The sequence below is a fragment of the Tauraco erythrolophus genome, chromosome 2, assembly GCF_009769465.1.
Source record: "Tauraco erythrolophus isolate bTauEry1 chromosome 2, bTauEry1.pri, whole genome shotgun sequence".
NCBI classification, from domain to species: Eukaryota; Metazoa; Chordata; class Aves; order Musophagiformes; family Musophagidae; genus Tauraco; species Tauraco erythrolophus.
Window position 1 is genome coordinate 108,845,443 of NC_141466.1, and position 17,171 is coordinate 108,862,613.

Genomic DNA, 17,171 nt, shown 5'->3' on the forward strand with positions numbered 1-17,171 from the left:
GGACAGATTTTGACCTCTATATGAACTGTGATTGCAGTTTTCTTTTAGTCCCATAGACCTTAACAGTTTAATTAGAAATGTGAGTCCCAAATGACGAAAAATCGTCTCAAAAAAACCATCTCCTTCTCTTCCTCTCTAAATGCAGTATTATATAAAACTACAGTTGGAGCACATATTTCATATTTAGTTGCCTGGGTTTCTCAGGCAGAAGCCCTGCACTGGCAAACAGCCAGCGGTGCATGCGCTCTCTGTGTTTTATGGGGCCCTGCGATTTAGTGAGTAGCCTGCTACAGTCAGTTCGCAGAAGCCAGCTGGAGGATGCCCAACACTGCAAGGATGTATCAGATTATGTGCTTGTATGGATCCTGGTCATTTTGTGCATGTGCAACAACTCTGTGTGTACAGGTCTACTGCTGAATTGTGTGTCTTGGGGACACAAAGGCTGTTTCCCTTACTTTCATCTGCACTCTGCTCTTTCTGGTTCCTTTGCCCAGGGGGAGAGTTGGAGAGTGAAGTTGCAGAGGAAGGTCAGTCTGGGAGCGCTGAGGCAAAGTGGCCATGCCCAGCGTCATGGGACTGGATGGGATGTATCCATGGCCAATGTCATTGTGAGGTTACTGTCATCGTCCTAGACAGGTTGTGGCAGTTAGGGGAGGTTTCTCATCACTGGAAAAAGAACGTCACAGTTATGTTCAAAAAGAGGAAGAAGGAGAAGCCAGGGACCTACCAGCTGGTCAGTCCCTGGGAAGATCACAGAGCAAACTCTCCTGGAAGTTATTTCTTCTAGGGAGAAGGTGATTGGGAATTGCCCATGTGGATTTGCTAAGAACACATTTTGCTTGTCAAACCTCTTTGCCTTCTATGATGAAGTGATTGTTCCAGTGGATGAGGGGAGAGCAGTGGGCATACCTTCACTTTAACATGGCATGCAGCACGGTCTCATAGTATTCTCGTAGTCAAACTGGAGACATACAGACTACATGGGTGAACTACAAATTGAGTGTCAAACTGGCTGGACTGCTGGGCTTCAAAAGTAACGGTCAGCAGTTAAAAGACAGCTGACCTCTGGTTACTGGTGTAACTCTTTAGGTTTCAACAGAGGTGGCAGTAATGTCTAATGTCTTTGTTCCTGGATGATGGGACAGACTCAGCTTTTGCAAGCTCACTGATGACATCAAGCTGGGGAGCAGGGCAGGGAGACTTTCAGAACCTGGAGATGTTCAGAACTTGAGTGGCTAAGGGTCTGAGCAACTTAATAATCTCTGGATTTAGCCCTGGTGTGAGCAAGAATTGGATCAGATGGTCTACAGAGGCCCCTTAGGGCTTATGTTATCCTATGATTCTATATACAGCATGTATGCAAGAAGGAATCATTGAAAACACACACATACACGCGAAATCTTTTTTTTGTTGAGGAATGTCCAACTTCATGGTAGGGACAGAGCTATGCAAGACACTTCACCCACTGAAACTGTGCTCCTATGTTAGCAGATGTGTAAGATTCATAATTTTAAACATGCTTACTCTATTGCTTATATGTGCAGAATCTTCTCATCTTTAAATCATAAAGTCATTTTGTTGCTTGCAGAAATAATGAACCACAAGAGATGTCATTAATAATGTACCCTTCTAGATGTCCTACATTGCAAAATGGTATGCTAAACCAATATTTTTAGCTATCGATCATCCTTTAAGCAAGAGTTTATCATACTTTTATAACTCTTTCTGTCTCTGCAGCTATGTCTAATATAAAGATGTCACCTCTGTCAGATTTCCTTCTCTATATTAACATTTACTTTTATTTCATGCCAATTTGGGCCATGGAGTTAGCAGAGAGAAGTTCAAATTGGTTAGATACAGCTTGTGCTAGTCTAGAAAACTGAAAAAATCTGGTGGGTAAACTTTTCCTTTTCCCAAACAAGTGTAAAAGAACTTGGGGGAGATTTAAATGTGGTGTAACTGAAACTAGCGCTCAGTTGCTGAGGCGAGCAGCTCCAAACAAGAAAAATTAATCCCAGGAGGAAACATACCAAAGAAGTCTCTCTCAACTGATTACTGAGCATTGTTGACAAAGTGGTAGAGAAACTGAGAAAAGAAAAGACCTGAGAGACCCATGAGAAATTATTAGTAGAAAATCCAGCCTTTATTACTTCTGTGAGTCTCTGAAACAAGGGCAGAAACATGAGGCTTCTATGTAAGTGGAGAGGTGAGGTTTTGTTTGACCAGTTCTGTGGGTAAGGTAAGATTTTTCTTTGGTCACTATATTTCCCTCTCCAGAAGGTAAAAGCTATATGAGTCCATCCTGTTCTATCTCTGAGAAGCGTGATGGAAGAACAACAGTCAGGAGCCCATTTATGTGCCTGGCAGCACCCTTTAGTGACCACAGCTGTAGACCAGGGACCTCCTGAGGGGTTGGGGAGGAGATGGGACCTGCTTCTGAGTTTGCCCAGGGCACAAGCAGCCTCAGGCTGCTGAAGGCAGTTTCCACTAGTGATCCATGGCTGACCAAGAGTGGAGGAAAGGTACAGAGGGCTCTTGCCCCCTCCTTTTCTGCTCAGTCTCCACAACTGGCAACTCTGTGGTTGTGTTAGATCCTGAAAGGATCTTCATGCTTTCTGGAGGCAGGGATGAGAAAAGGACCATAAATAAAATAGGTGGTGAACCTGTCTTGCACGGCTTCTCAATAGATGTGAGCTGTCAGGATGTACAGTTCTATGACGGCCCATGCTGTTGGTTACTGTTGCTCATCTGGCAAAGAAGAACTAGATAACCTGTTGTGCTTCAATTACTATCGATTAGGTATCCATACTCTGATTCATTTGGTGTCATTTCTGTTCCTTAATTCCTACAAAAATAAAATTATTTTGTTTGTAATATAATTACCACTAACAAACAGCTGCCAAAAAGACAATTTTGTCTGAACAGTGTAATAATTTGCCAATGGACGGCAGTGTAAATGAGCTGTCCATCATTCAGCACTTTCTTAAATTAAAACCAAAAAAAAAGCCAGATCTTTCTTTCTGATTTTGATCTTGCATAAACTCAATTGAACTGGCATTAAAAAAGTCACTGTAAGCTTATCCACAAGATTGTGACTCAGGAAAGGAGCCAGCGATCAGAACATGTAACTGCTCAAAATCGTCTACACGCTTTGTGCTGCCAACTTGCTTACAACTGGGAGCAAATGAGGTGACGAGGCAGGTCTCCATAGGAATGAGCACACAAAGTTTAAAGCTTGAATGTCTCCTCGAAAATGCACGCAAGCCTGTGCCAGAGAAAGAATGGATACTCAAGCCAAGATCAACCCAGAATTCTGCAAGCAGACACAGTGCTGTTGCTTAGCGCTGGGAGCTAGAACAAAACATCTAAATTCTTACCCTTAAACCCAAGCACAGCATGCAGGTAATTTGCTGTAAAATCTGGAGCAGCAAAGCATGTGTTTCAGATATTTCGGTTACAAATTTACCTTGCAATTTATTTAGTCTGAAAAAGCAGTCTTCTGTACAACTGGACCTGCTTGCAGGGCTCATTTTACATTTTCCACATACTTTGTTTTCTGCTTCAAATGCACCAGCTGTGTTGCTAGAATGCCTGCTTGTGTATTCTGCAAGAAGCATGTGTTTGAGAATGTTTCAAAAATAGCCCACAAACAGCCAGAGAAGAAACTGGTTCTTAAGAAGACAGTTCCTTCTGTGCCCTACCTCTGTTCTGCTGTCGTTTTGAAAAGGAGGGACCACAGGTCTTGGAAGTGGGATGGAGTTGGAGAGAGATTGACATGCTAGATCAGTGTCCTTTGAAAAAAGAAGAAAAAAAAAAAAAAAGAAAACCAAAACAAACAAACCATGTGAGTTATTTGAACATTAGCTTGGCTCGGGAATTTCTATGTGGGTGTGCTTCTGATTTCAGTTAATTTTTGGAGAAGTGGTGGTTTCTGGTGTGTTGGCAGCATGTGCCCACTGCTGGAGTCCCCTTCCAGCATTCTTCTCACCTGCCTTGCGTTGTGCCTCTTGCAGCCTTGACAGGGCAGATCTCGTGGGCAGCTCCCAGCTGTCGCTCGTCCTTCATTATTTTAGGTGGGACAGCACAGAAACAGTGCGCTTCAGTTCATCCCAGTATCTGCAGCACCAGCACAATGTCCAAACAAACATTTTTTAATCCCTGCAGGACTTTGGCAGCTGGCTTGCTCCTGCCGTCTCTCGCAGCCCAGGAACTCCAGAATTTCTTTCCCAGACCAGGCAGAAGGAGATATTACTGTAGCAGTGCAAAGAGCCAGAGTTATGTGATTGCAAAGGAGAAATTACAAAGGAGTACCTCAAAAAGAAAGAGAAGTAGCGAGGGGGGGTGTGGGTATCTTGTCACTGCGATTTCTGCACAGAAGTCTTCAAACGATGGTCAGAGCCAGCAGTGTGGCAGGGACATAGCAGAATGGGATCGAGGGGTGACTTTGGCTTGCAAAACAGAGCTGAATGCTGGTACAGGACTTATGCCAGTTTATAAAGCAGTTTAATTCAGCATATTAGCAGCAGGACTCTTCTTTGCATGTAGGTCCTTTTAATAATGTCCAATATATGACAATTTTAACCTTCTAATAGAGACCAGGCAGTGCTATGTATACCTTCCGCTGTTTTAATGTAATAACATTTTGCAGTTATTGATTTACCATACCGTCTTCTAAAGATGACAAAATCCTTACCCACGTTAAAATGTTTAGTTCAAATAATCTAGATAGCAAATGCTTTCGATTGATAGCCCATATTGCCATCCGACGCAAATTGTCCTACAGTCCCTGGTTTCAGGAATCACGTGCCGAAGTCACACCTTGGTGTAACCGGGAGTAGAAGCAAACGGGTGTGAAGTGGGACACAGGGCAGCAGAGGAATGACTGTGCATTTTAAAAGTTGCTGGGTCCCTTTCTACGTGATGTAGATGACCTAATTCCTTTGATGCCATGTTATTTTTATTCTACTGATTTTTTTTCTTCCCCCCCCCCCCCCCCCCCCTTGAAGGTAACAGAGGCTTATGAGACCATGCTGTGCAGGACTGTCCTACATTTACCTGTGCATCCGTTCCTTTCCTAGAAGCTTTTTGAATCCATCAGTTACTTCAATACAGTTTAATAGTGGGGTTTCTCTAAGGCCCATGAAAACAGGTGGAGAGATAAAGGTGCAGAACAACTGTGGTTCTCGTACTGCCCAGGCAGTCGGAGCTCGTGCTTCATTAGGGAGTCCGGGCAGAAGAGAGGCCTCACAAAATGCCTCCCAGCAGCAAAAGCTTTAGTCAGAACTTGTACCTAAGACAGCAAGCAGGAGACAGAAATCAATAGGAAATCTGGTTTCATTATCACCCCTGCTCCTACAGCTGTTCATTTTTCCATTACGTGTTGCACAAAGGCTTATTTACACCACTGTTTTCTAGCAAGTCTTCACTTCTCATTGACCTCATTTGGCCTCCTCTTTTTAAGATATTCTGTAAGGGTCCTTTCTCCTTCATCATTCACTCCAACTCCCAGTTCTTTCTTAGTCTGCTGAAGTGTTTTCTACCTTGCACCTCCTTATATACTTAACACTCATTATGATGTGGCACACGTAAACAATTTATTTTCTGCGTAAATTAGTTAAGCTGGTTTCTAGCACTTGAAGTTCTTTCAGACAGGCAGAGAGAAAGAAGCAAAGAGCCTTGAAAAACAGGCAGACATCAGAGACAGGCAAGACAAATGGCCCCGATTTGTTCACATGCTGTGTAGGATTTGAGAGAAGGGTAGATTAACTCTCTCCTCATTTAGTTAAGGGTTCTCGCTGATGATAATAGGTGTGTTTTCTCCTCAAGTAAGGAATGAGTGAAAACTCAAGATTTGGAACTGAATGTATCTGCAGTAGTTTATGGTTTTGGCTAGCAAAATCATAGAATCATAGAATGGTTAGAGTTGGAAGGGACCGCAAGGATCATCTAGTTCCAACCCCCCTGCCATGGGCAGGGACACCCTCCACTACACCAGGTTGCCCTAATCCTCATCCAACCTGGCCTTGAACACTTCCAGGGATGGGGCATCTACAACTTCTCTGGGCAACCTGTTCCAGTGCCTCACCACCCTCAGAGTGAAAAATTTCTTCCTTAGATCTAATCTAAATCTCCCCTCTTTCAGTTTAAATCCATTGTCCCTTGTCCTATCACTAGACACCCCTGTAAAAAGTCCCTTTCCAGCTTTCCTGTAGGCCCCCTTTAGGTACTGGAAGACTGCTATAAGATCACCCCGGAGCCTTCTTTTCTCCAGGCTGAACAGTCCCAACTCTCTCAGCTTGTCTTCGTAGCAGAGGTGCTCCAGCCCTCGGATCATCGAGATACTTTAGCATTCACTGTCATCTGTCCTACAGGCTTAAATTATGAATTATTTGAGACAGAGAAAATGTTCTTTGTTCTATTTGTGCAGTGCCCAGTACAGTGTGATGCTGATACATGGCTGTGGCTTGTATGTTGCGCAGATGCAAGATGTGGCTAATAAAGGCAGTAAAAAGCACAAAGTTGGGGTTGTTTTTTTTTTTGTTGTTCATGAAATGAATTGTATGTCAGGAGGTGTGGGTGCACATGCAAGAGTCTAGGTACTGGAAGACATTAGCTCGCAAAAAAAAAACAACCAGGAAAGCAGTGTTAGTACCAGTGGCTCTGGGAGTACAGCGCTGCTTTTCATCGTTGCCATTTCTTTAGAAATGAGAATTTCCATTTTAACACACCATCACGTGCTAAACTCTACAGCATGGAAAATACATCTTGTATCAGCCAGGAAATTTGACCCTGGATACTTGTTAGTGTAGTAACACAAAAAATGGTGATATTTTTGACCTTATATTTGGCCTGGGAAGGTTCTTCACGTGTGAATCACCCTAATACTACTTTCTGCATCAGCATGTTATCATGTGAAGGGCTTAAGAGGGGTCAAGAAAATCATGCAAACACCTGCTTAGTGTGTTTCTTATAGGTAATCCCAAAGCCAGGGTTGGCTGAATTGTTTTAGAAGTAGTACTGTGTCCAAAGAATTGGCTTTCCTCATTGGAAGGACACCAGATTACTTTGTTTTCACTGTGTTCTTATTGTACTAATCCTCTGCTTACATCTTCTGTTTGGAGGCAGGGCAAAAATGGTTGAGACATAAAGAACCTTCTTCTCTCAATCCAACATTTACCTCACTTTTTGTGAACTGTTGCAGCCTGACCACAGATAAACCAAGGAAAGGGGTTCCCACACTCTTGTGGCACCACATGGTATATTTGCTTATATGTTCATGATTAAACTGATTTAGGGCCAAGACCACATTTTCTCCCCACACACCCTAGCAAGCGAGCAAGGGTTGCTGAAAGATTTTGTTTGGTTTCAACCCTTCTTTAGATCACACGTGCCATCCACTTCCAAGGTCATCTTGGAGTTGTACTTAGGAAATCTCAGGGGGTCTGAAATAGGTGCAGTGCCCTTGAAATTTCATGACATGCTATAGTTGTAGCATATGATGACTTGCTGTAGCTAACAAATTTGATACAATGTGCTGGGAAGGTTTTGTGTATGGTGAATTGCTCCCAGGCACAAACTGTGCTACTTCAGCTGTGTTGAGATGGTTCCTAATATCTCTGCAATAAATACTATGGTCACGTGTGTAAATGTATAAGACTGTTCAGAGGTAGCTTTGGGATATTTAAAATAGCGTTTCATTCCATTCTGTGAACAGAATCTAGTTTAGCACAGTTTTGTTTGGTGTTTTTTTGTTTGATTGGTTGGGTTTTTTTAAATTTATTTCTTTTTTAGCTGAAGTGGAAACAGTTTAGCAAACCTGGACTCTTGCAAGCAGATTGTGCTGACTGTGAGGATAAGTTTGTGGGCTGAGTTTTGTATCTGCTGAAACTATAAAAATCTTAGCATGAACTGCAAGCTAAGATGATGCTGTTGCTCAATTTGCTTTAACTAAAATGCCTGCAAAAGATCAGACTAATTAAGGTTGTCTCCCAGGACCTAAAAAATGCACAATCTTATTAAAATACTCTTGAGCTTTTAATTATTTTCAGGTGGAAGTGCAAAAGAAGTTTGTGCCTGGATTTTCCTATCCAAAACCAGCTGCCTTACAGACCTGGTTGGGAAAAAGTTGCAGGTGGTTCTAGTGAGTGAACACAGGAGTTTAAGCATGAGCTTGGGCCCAGCATGAACCCCAGCTCCCAAAAAAAACCTACCTTCTACCTTCTCTCCCCATTTCTATGTAATTTGTGTCCTTATAGTGAGGTCTGTCGTATTTTTGTCCATCTCAGAAGTATGGATTTATGAACAACACAAGTGCAACTATTTTTTCAACCCTTATTCTGGATTTGATATCTGGGAAAAAAGACAAAAAAACCTGTTCTTCTCTGGCCTTGTGTGATCACATATGATTTTGGCACAATCAGCTCCTGCAAGAGAATCCTGCACTGATTCCTCGACAGTCTTTTCCAGCTAAAAATAATAATAATTATGAATAGCTGTCAATGCAAAATGTGGGCTACTCTGTGTTTCAATTCCCAGTCATTCCTTAATCTGGAATCCAAGAAGCTCTAACCACCTTATTTTCTAAAACTGGGAGATTCAGAAGATATGCATCACATCTTTTTGAGGTAAGAAAACAGAGTTAACAAAATAGCCCCATGATCTTTAATAACCTCCATTGTCCTGACACTTTGCAAATATCTTCTGTTGGAAGAGTATAATAAAACATAAGGAATGTACTTCTCTTTCGATGGTCTCAGGTCTCTTCTAAAACATAAAAGAACAACACCCTTTTAATGTTACTTTCCATAAGTTCTTAAAGAAAATGGACAAACGTGAGGGGGAAAGGGAAGAATTAGGAGAACTCTAGCCAGCTTGAGAGATCTGATTTTAGTGGTGTTTGGTTAGGCTCTGTCGTGGGTTAGGCTGATCCGGCAACGAAACCCACGCAGCTCTCCAGTCCAGTAAAATGGAGAGGAGAGAAAAATGTAATAAAAGAGCTGAGGATCGAGACAGGAACAGAGGAGCACCCACCAACCACGGTCCCAGGCAAAGAGGCTGTTTTCTTAAAGCAAAACTATTTATTAACAGCTACCTACAAAAGAGAAAAGCACACAAAAACAGTTACTTGAGAGAATAACAAGAAAACAAGGCCAGGTCTTAAAAACACCACCACTCCCCCCCTTTGCCTCTTCTTCCCGGCTCTACCTCCTCCCCCCAGCGGCGCAGGGGGGCAGGGAATGGGGGAGTGCAGGTCAGTTTCATTCCACGTTGTTACTGCCACTTCTCTTAAAGGAGAAGGAGTCCTTACACCATTGTCCCTTGCTCCAGCGGATCCCCTACTCACGGCGAAAGTGTGAATCCTACCCGCTGGGGGGCAAATCCTTACCCCATCGGATTTGCCCCAAGTGCGGGCTTTACCAGTCCTGGGCTTTTAAGGAGCTGTAGCCACTCGCTCTGGCGTGGGTCATCAACAAACTTTAAATGCGCTCCGGCGTGGGGTCGGCATACCGACCTTAAATGCGTCTCCCTACAGACTTTAAATGCATAATGCGTAAATGTGAAATGCGTGAATGTGTCTCTACCTGTGCCCATGTTTCACAATAGTCTCAGGCTCAGGCATCTCTTCCCGACGTGGGTCATCCACTGGTTGCGAGTGGGTCTCTGCTTGCTCCACCGAGGACTGTTACAAGGGGCCACTCGCAAGGGGGACTCAGCCGCGGCACACGTTGTTCCGTTCCATCTTCACTGACCTCTTAGCTGTGTGGCCGTTTCTCTTAGATTTCAGTCCTGTCTGGGTGAACTCGGCCGGTGGGCGCCCCGGCAGCGGGGGCTCTCTCCTAGTTCCCATGCGGCTCCGCCGCCGCCATCCTCGACGGAGCGGGCCCCGGCCCAGCCGGGAGCGGGGGCCGTGCCCCCCTCCCGTCTCCTTGCTCCTGGGCACCGGCACACCTTTCCGGTTCCTTTGTCCGACGTAAATAGGGCAATTCGCAGAGGCGCCGATTGGCTCAAGCCCCGAGGGGGACGGGAGGTCCGGGGTGATGGCAGCTTCTGCCACCCGGACCTTCCCCCCACTTCAAACCATAACAGGCTCATCCCTGGGATGCTGATTAATTAAAAAAACCAAAACTTAAGTCATCAACGATGGGAGACTGACATGGCAGTTGACACGGTGAGGTTGGAGGAGCCCCAGAGCTGAGCAGCTCAGCCTACAGGACTGGAGAGCAGCTGTGGTTCTGGGGAAGCTCTGCTTCTGCAGTTCTTACTGAAGTCTGCTGAAACTCAATACTTCTCTTTAAGGAAACCTCGGAGGAATAAAGACTTGATACTTCTGATTGGAGATAAATATCTCTGCTAAGTGACCTGATCTTAGAGATTTAGGGGGCTGCAGTTTAAACATTATTCATATTCTCAGGCTAGTAGAAACAGGCAAAGTGATACACTCTCTATCTTAGATGATCTGAGCTGATGAAATACAAAGATACAGTAACTACTGAAAATAATTTGTTCAACAGGGATTATTCTTGAATTATCTACTCTCTGGCTTTGTAATTCCTGAAATTATATCTCTATTCTCAGGCTTCAATATGATATAATACACCAATTCAGAAATGAAATTGATAAACCACATATCCATAGCAAAGCTGTAGATCTCTTCTCTGACTAGCACCATTCTGTGATTATTTAAATAATAAAGGGAACCCTCGCTAGGTTTCCACTGACTGTCTACTCTCTCAGGAGTTTATGTCTGCACAGCAGTTGTCTAAGCAAAAATGTTCCCTTCTGGGTTGTGTTTAGTTTCCACAGCAGTTAAGGCTTGCAGGTGACCATAATTTTTCTTAATCTTAAAAGAAAACAAATTTCCTTTGGGAACCAGTCATAGATTTCCAAACTTGGAATAGAGATTAATATATCAGAATGTCATCTAGCATGGTGGTAGCAAGTGTGGTGCCATGCAGGTATGGATTATTTATCAGTAACCTTAGTGCTAGCTATATTTGTAGGTTTTATAGCATCTGCTAACAGTTGCGTTCAGCAACTAGAGCAAATACTGACTAAACACAAGGAATTAATGGTGTTGCTTCCATGCCTGTCTTGAGAGATCAAGCCTGTATCTCCATGGCAGCTTTGTCTGCTTTTCAGCTCCAGAAAGTTCCTTAAACCTTCATGTATTAATGTGAAAAAAAATTTCTTTGTTCTTCTAAAATGTGAATCCAGTTTCAGTCATCTGGGAATACTAGAAAAACACTCTAGGCCAGAGTGCTGGTCCTGCATGTAGAAATCCAGCCAGGGTCTGTAGCATCAAGATATGCATCTCCTGAGCATGAGATGCTCAAAAGTCCATCAGGAAAATAGCCCCTGCAGCTTTTTTTGCTACTGGATGAGTGGTACCTGTAAACTTTTTATCTCACTAATTCTGCATTAATATCTAAATTTGCTAGGGTTGGTCAAAGAAACCAGAAACCCGTAGCTTCCATAGGGTTCCTGGAATGCCTGCTGGTACTGCAGTTAGATGTCAGCATTAAAATTCAGGACCCTGTAGAGCTCTCTCGGCACAGACTTCTGCCAGGGTCAGCAAGTTACTCTGATATCTTGGACCTTCTGGGAAATGATGAGCAAGACTAAATTAGTGTGGGGATCTGAAGCACTGCAAATAAAGGCCTGCATGGAGGTGTGCACCTGAACTGAATGAAGATGGATGTTTCCTGATGCCTCTGCAGTCTTACCTGGGTTAGGGTTGTGATATAGGATTTTGTCTTCCAGAAGCTGATGAAATTGAAGGCTTATTTTCAGAAGGATTATAAGGCTGAATGGAGAATTGTTTCCAATAGGGTTGCTCAATTTTGCATATAAGTGGGCATTTGCATTTATGAAACCATTAAGGTAGGGCTGGATCAGGGGAAGGCTAGATTTAGGATTGCATTAAACCAGTTACAGAGGAATCCTGCGGTTTCAGTCAGGAAGTTCAGATGGCTCATGAGTGATCCTCAGATTGAGTTATGACATTTTTGCTCTTTGTGTGCATGACTTTTAGTATTTCAAGGTAATAAATTGTCTTTTAATCTAGTAGAGAAATGAATAAATTAAAATCAATCTGGCTTACCTTTGGATCTGGAGATCACAGTAATGGAATACATGAAGATGTTTTTGTTTTCTTATCAGAAAATATTGCTGGTCCCTGAAGAAAGTGGCAAGTAGAATTTTGCAAAACTGGTATAACCAGAAGCCACAAAATTTCACAGATTTTTTTTTTTTAGCTACACAAAAATTTAAATAAGTAATAGTATATAGTAAATCAACAATATGCTTGCCTTTTTTTTTTTTTGCAAGTCAGTGGCAAAAACCTGAGTACCGTTTGGCCTCACTATAGGAAAAAATAATGCCGATGGTAGACTTGCGTGGGTGAAATCAGAGCTGAGAAAGAGAAGTCAGATATAAAAACTGCAGATTTTGTCTGTTGTTTTCTCTTCAGTTGCTTTGCTATGCCACAAAAAATCGCAGCCTGTATTAAGGCAGGATAGTGGTGTTTTCTCAGAAACATAGCCTTTAAGGTTAAATATCAGCAGAACATTAGTCCAAGACATTCTTACTCCTTGCAGACTTGAAATCAGCTCCATGGCAGACCTCACTATACTGAATGTTGCAGTAACACAGATCTAAAAAAGGAATTCAACTTATAAAAATGCAGAATGTACAAAACATTAGCATTCTGAGTGAGTAATTCACAGGATTATTGTGAAGGCCGTATTTTCCTTTTGTAAGGGAAAATAGCAAAGTTTTTAACAGTATTGAAAATAGAGACAAATGTACTTTTGATTTAGTCATTTAACTGAACAATTTTGGTATAAGTGGGAAGAAGTGTTTCTTCAAGTGCTTTCATAATCATTTATACTAAATTGAATTTAGTAAAGCATTTTTTGACAACAGTTCTTTAAGTTTTTTGGTTAGCTACTTAATATTCAACAGTGCACTGTCAAACTAAAAGGAAATAGTTAAACCTAGAATATGTTCTAACTACTTCTATCATGTGCTAAATGACATTTAGTATCAGTGAGACTGTTATTCAGACTAGAGGGAAAAATGGTATGTTTTAGATTAAATAATAAAATAAATTGTTTGTGCCTGTGGGATGACTACTGACTTCACTAAACAATCTGATTACTAAAGTAGTTCAGAAAGTTTGATTTCTATTTGATAGTAATTTTAACCCATCTGTCTCACTTCAAAGTAAAACTGTAAGCACATGCCAATAGGTGAACATGGACTGACAGCCAGTAATTGCTGAAACGCCACCAGCTAGTGTTTAAGACATAAAAGAGCCTGTGATGTGTTGATTGTGAACAGAAGTGAAATGGCTGAATGGGGAACTTTTTTTCAACAGAATGAACGTTTTCCAGAGTGACTAGACCTCCAAAGAAATAAATAATAAAGCGAAGGACAGGAGCTCCTGTTTCTTTCACAATGCAAGCCCTGCTGCCCAGGCAAGGAAAGTGGGCTATTCCTCCCAGTACAACAAGGCCTTGAAAGCCCCGTTTGAAAGCTCTGCTGTGCAGCCAGGGAAGCGACATGTCGTGTATTATAACAAAACCTGTCTTCCCTGGAACTGGTCTGCACAGAAGATTTTTTTTAAAATTAAATCAATCTGGATGGTTCAGGCGCTTGAACTATATATTTACTAGATAACATTGACGACAGATTAGAACACAAAGTATTTTATTTCTTGTTATTTCTTTCAGCTCTGTTTGTTGTTTTACTGCTCTTACAAAAAGGCATGCTCCGTGGGAAGGCATGCCTTGCATTTATGCTGACTTCACCCGGGAACCCTTACTGGCTCGTGTGTTTACCTCGCACACCAATAAAGCACATCCAGATTTGAACTCTGTCACTTGAATTCTGCTGGAAAGAAAAAACAAGTCATTTTGGCCCACTCTTCCCCAGAGTTTTGGCTTATTTAGGCCCTCAAGCTGCATGCAGCATGTTTTCTGGAACGTGTAGCCTGGTTATATCAATCATAAAAAGCGCAGGAGGACACACGTAATGCTGTTTGTCTACTTCTACAGCTTGGGAATTGTCACCCATGCTTGTCGCTCTGCTTTCGTCTTGAGCTGCTTTGACTCAGATTTACTTCTGTTTTTTCTTGAGATTTGTTTCTGATCCGCTGGGCAAGAAGTAGAAAGCATCCGAGCAGCAGGCTTGTGAGGGAAAGATGCGCTTTTTCACACAACAGATAACTTAATAGTGAAACTCATTATTGTGGGTTATTGTAGAGTTCAGACATCTAAATGGACTAAACAGATCACAGAGGGTACGTCAACTGAGGGCTATTAAATGCAGCAACTTGATGTCACCTTGTCTAAGAGGTCCCTGTATCTATATACCTCCAGGGATGTATACAATGAAGAATCTTTTGATATGTGCTGTTTCTTGTATGCTTTTCTGAACATCTATTACTTGTCATTGAGAGAGACAAAATGATGGGCTTGAATCTCTCTCTGATGTGTTCCAGTATGCCTCTTTCTATGACAGAAGCTCTAGGAGAGCTATTCTGAACAACAGCAAGACCTACTCCGTTTTTGTGTCTTTTTCCTAATCATTTCCTATGGTCTGCATGGGATGGCTTCTAACCAAGCATGCTTTCTGTAAATGCGCTCCTTAAGTCCCCAGTTCCTAGGCTAAACTAAAGGTTTTGCTAGGTGGAAAGATATTCTGTGTCAGCAAGAGCAGGATTGTTCCAAGAGAGAGGATGATCTGGGAGGTGACACAGGTAGGTGACACAGTCACCCCAGCAACCAGGACACTGTCCCAAAATATCAGGGGACACAGCTGTGTTACTCTTATGGTCTACAGACACTCACAGACATGGTAAAGTAATGAAACAAATCCAGCATTCACCCAGGAATGCAGGTTAGGAGCAGCAGGAGATGGGGCTGGAAACATGACTGTAACATAGGGCTGAGGTTCATCCAGGAAAACCAGTCAGCAAGTCAGGACAGCAAAGAACAAGGCCAGGTACAGGTGCACCTTCATAGATTTCATAGATTTTCTAGGTTGGAAAAGACCTTAGAGATCATCGAGTCCAACCATCCCTAATCTCCCATTAAACCATATCCCTAAGTAGTTCATCCACCCTATTCTTAAACACATCCAGGGATAGGGACTCAACCACCTCCCTGGGCAGCCTACTCCAGTGGCTGACAACCCTTTCCAGAGAAGAAATTCTTTCTAACATCCAACCTGAATCTCCCCTGACTAAGCTTATACCCATTTCCTCTTGTCCTGTCACCATCACTAATGTAAAGAGCCCTTCCCCCACCTCCCCACCATCCCTTCTCAAGTATTTATAGGCCGTAATCAGGTCTCCCTTCAGCCTCCTCTTCTCCAGGCTAAACAGCCCCAACTCCCTCAGCCGCTCCCCATAAATTTTATTTTCCAGCCCCTTGACCAGTTTAGTCGCCCTTTTCTGGACCCGCTCCAGGAGCTCAATATCTCTCTAAAGCGAGGGGCCCAAAACTGGACACAATATTCCAGGTGCGGCCTCACCAGTGCCGAGTACACTCAACACAGCTCAAGTACGTTCAACACAGCTCAAGTACCTGAACTTAAATAAGCCATGAGAAGAGTTGGCTGGAAGAAGACCAAGGTGAGGATGGTCATAATAATTAACGTCAATTGGTAGCCCAGCTTCCTCTGCAGACTTAGCCCTTTGTGTCAGGTATTGTATTGTAGTTTTTTATCTTTTCCTGATCATCAGTAGGTTATTAATACAAGTTGGAGTGATAGATGAATCTCTGGTAAGATTTAATGAAATAGATCACAAGCTGATAAAAATGACAGAGGCTCTGCAGCACTTGGGAAACAACAAAGGAGAATCCAAGCTCCCCATGCCGTTTTAGTAGACCAAGTTATTAATGTCTCACTAATCATTAAAAGTTAACACATACTGTTAGGATAACAGTCAGAAGGAAGTCTGTAATAACCAAATAATTTCACTCTCTGGGACTTCTAAGTCAACATCTGCAGCAATACTAACAAATAAGAATAAATGATAAAACAAACTAATGAAAACTGTAATTAATACTGAGGGAATGTCTTAAGCCAAGTTCTACACTTATTTGCAGTCAATGGATTTTCAGGCATGTGCATTAGCTTAAATCAGAGTAAATTTGGCTTGTATTCAAAGACAGAACACTACAGCATATATTGACATAAATTTTAACAAGCCTCTTAACATTTAATAGAATAAGATTGACTTCTTCGTAATGACCAGAATGGTTTATACATCTGCTGTAAATCAGAAAAAAACTAACATAAATAGCTTCTGTCGGGTCGACCACATGATGATTGATTTTTTTAATATATTTTTTAAAACCAATTTGCAATTTTCTGGTAGTTTGAGTCTTAGATTTAAATCTTAATCAATTAAGTAGTTTTCACTGCATCCAGACCCTTTAAATGCCTTGTTGCTTATCCATAAAGAGGAATTTCATCCTGTAGGATGGGTATAGCTTCTGCAGTGGGAGATGGTGGTTTAGAGGATTTAGACACGCACAAGACTGGGACCATCCTCTGGACCAGATTAGCCCAATGGTGGGCTACTGCGTCGTAAATGCCTCTGCTAAAGTGGATTGAATAAAGAAGTGCGGTGATGTAGAAACACAGAATTGTGTTTCTGAGGTTCATCCAGGAACTCTAAAACTCTTCAGATGTGGAAATGCTGCAAATCTTGGGTTGATATTTTTCTAAATTTCCTGTTTGTTTTTATAGAAATTGATATTATAGTTTTCAATCATACAGGAATGCTGTTTGTACTATACCAGGGTTTGATAGCAGCTTCTTAGATAAAGGTCAGTTCTGAAAATGGGTTTAAGATTAGGCATCCTTCCTGGCAGAGGAGCTGCTCTTCCCATGGGTAGTATTAAGCAGCATCAATTTTTGAGTGCTTTGAAGTTTATTTACAGCTTTTTCTGTGATTTTTCTTTATAATACGCAATGTAATCCTGACTTTACATGATGCTTAGGCAAAAATGCAGATACTATAGCACCAGTAAAATGAAGGAAGCCAGAAAAATAGCAGTGGTATCCTGATAAACGTCTCTCGTGATACATAGAACAATAGGAAACCAACAGTAATCTGTCTTGAAGAGATGGACTAGAACTGTCAGTGCAAAATCCTG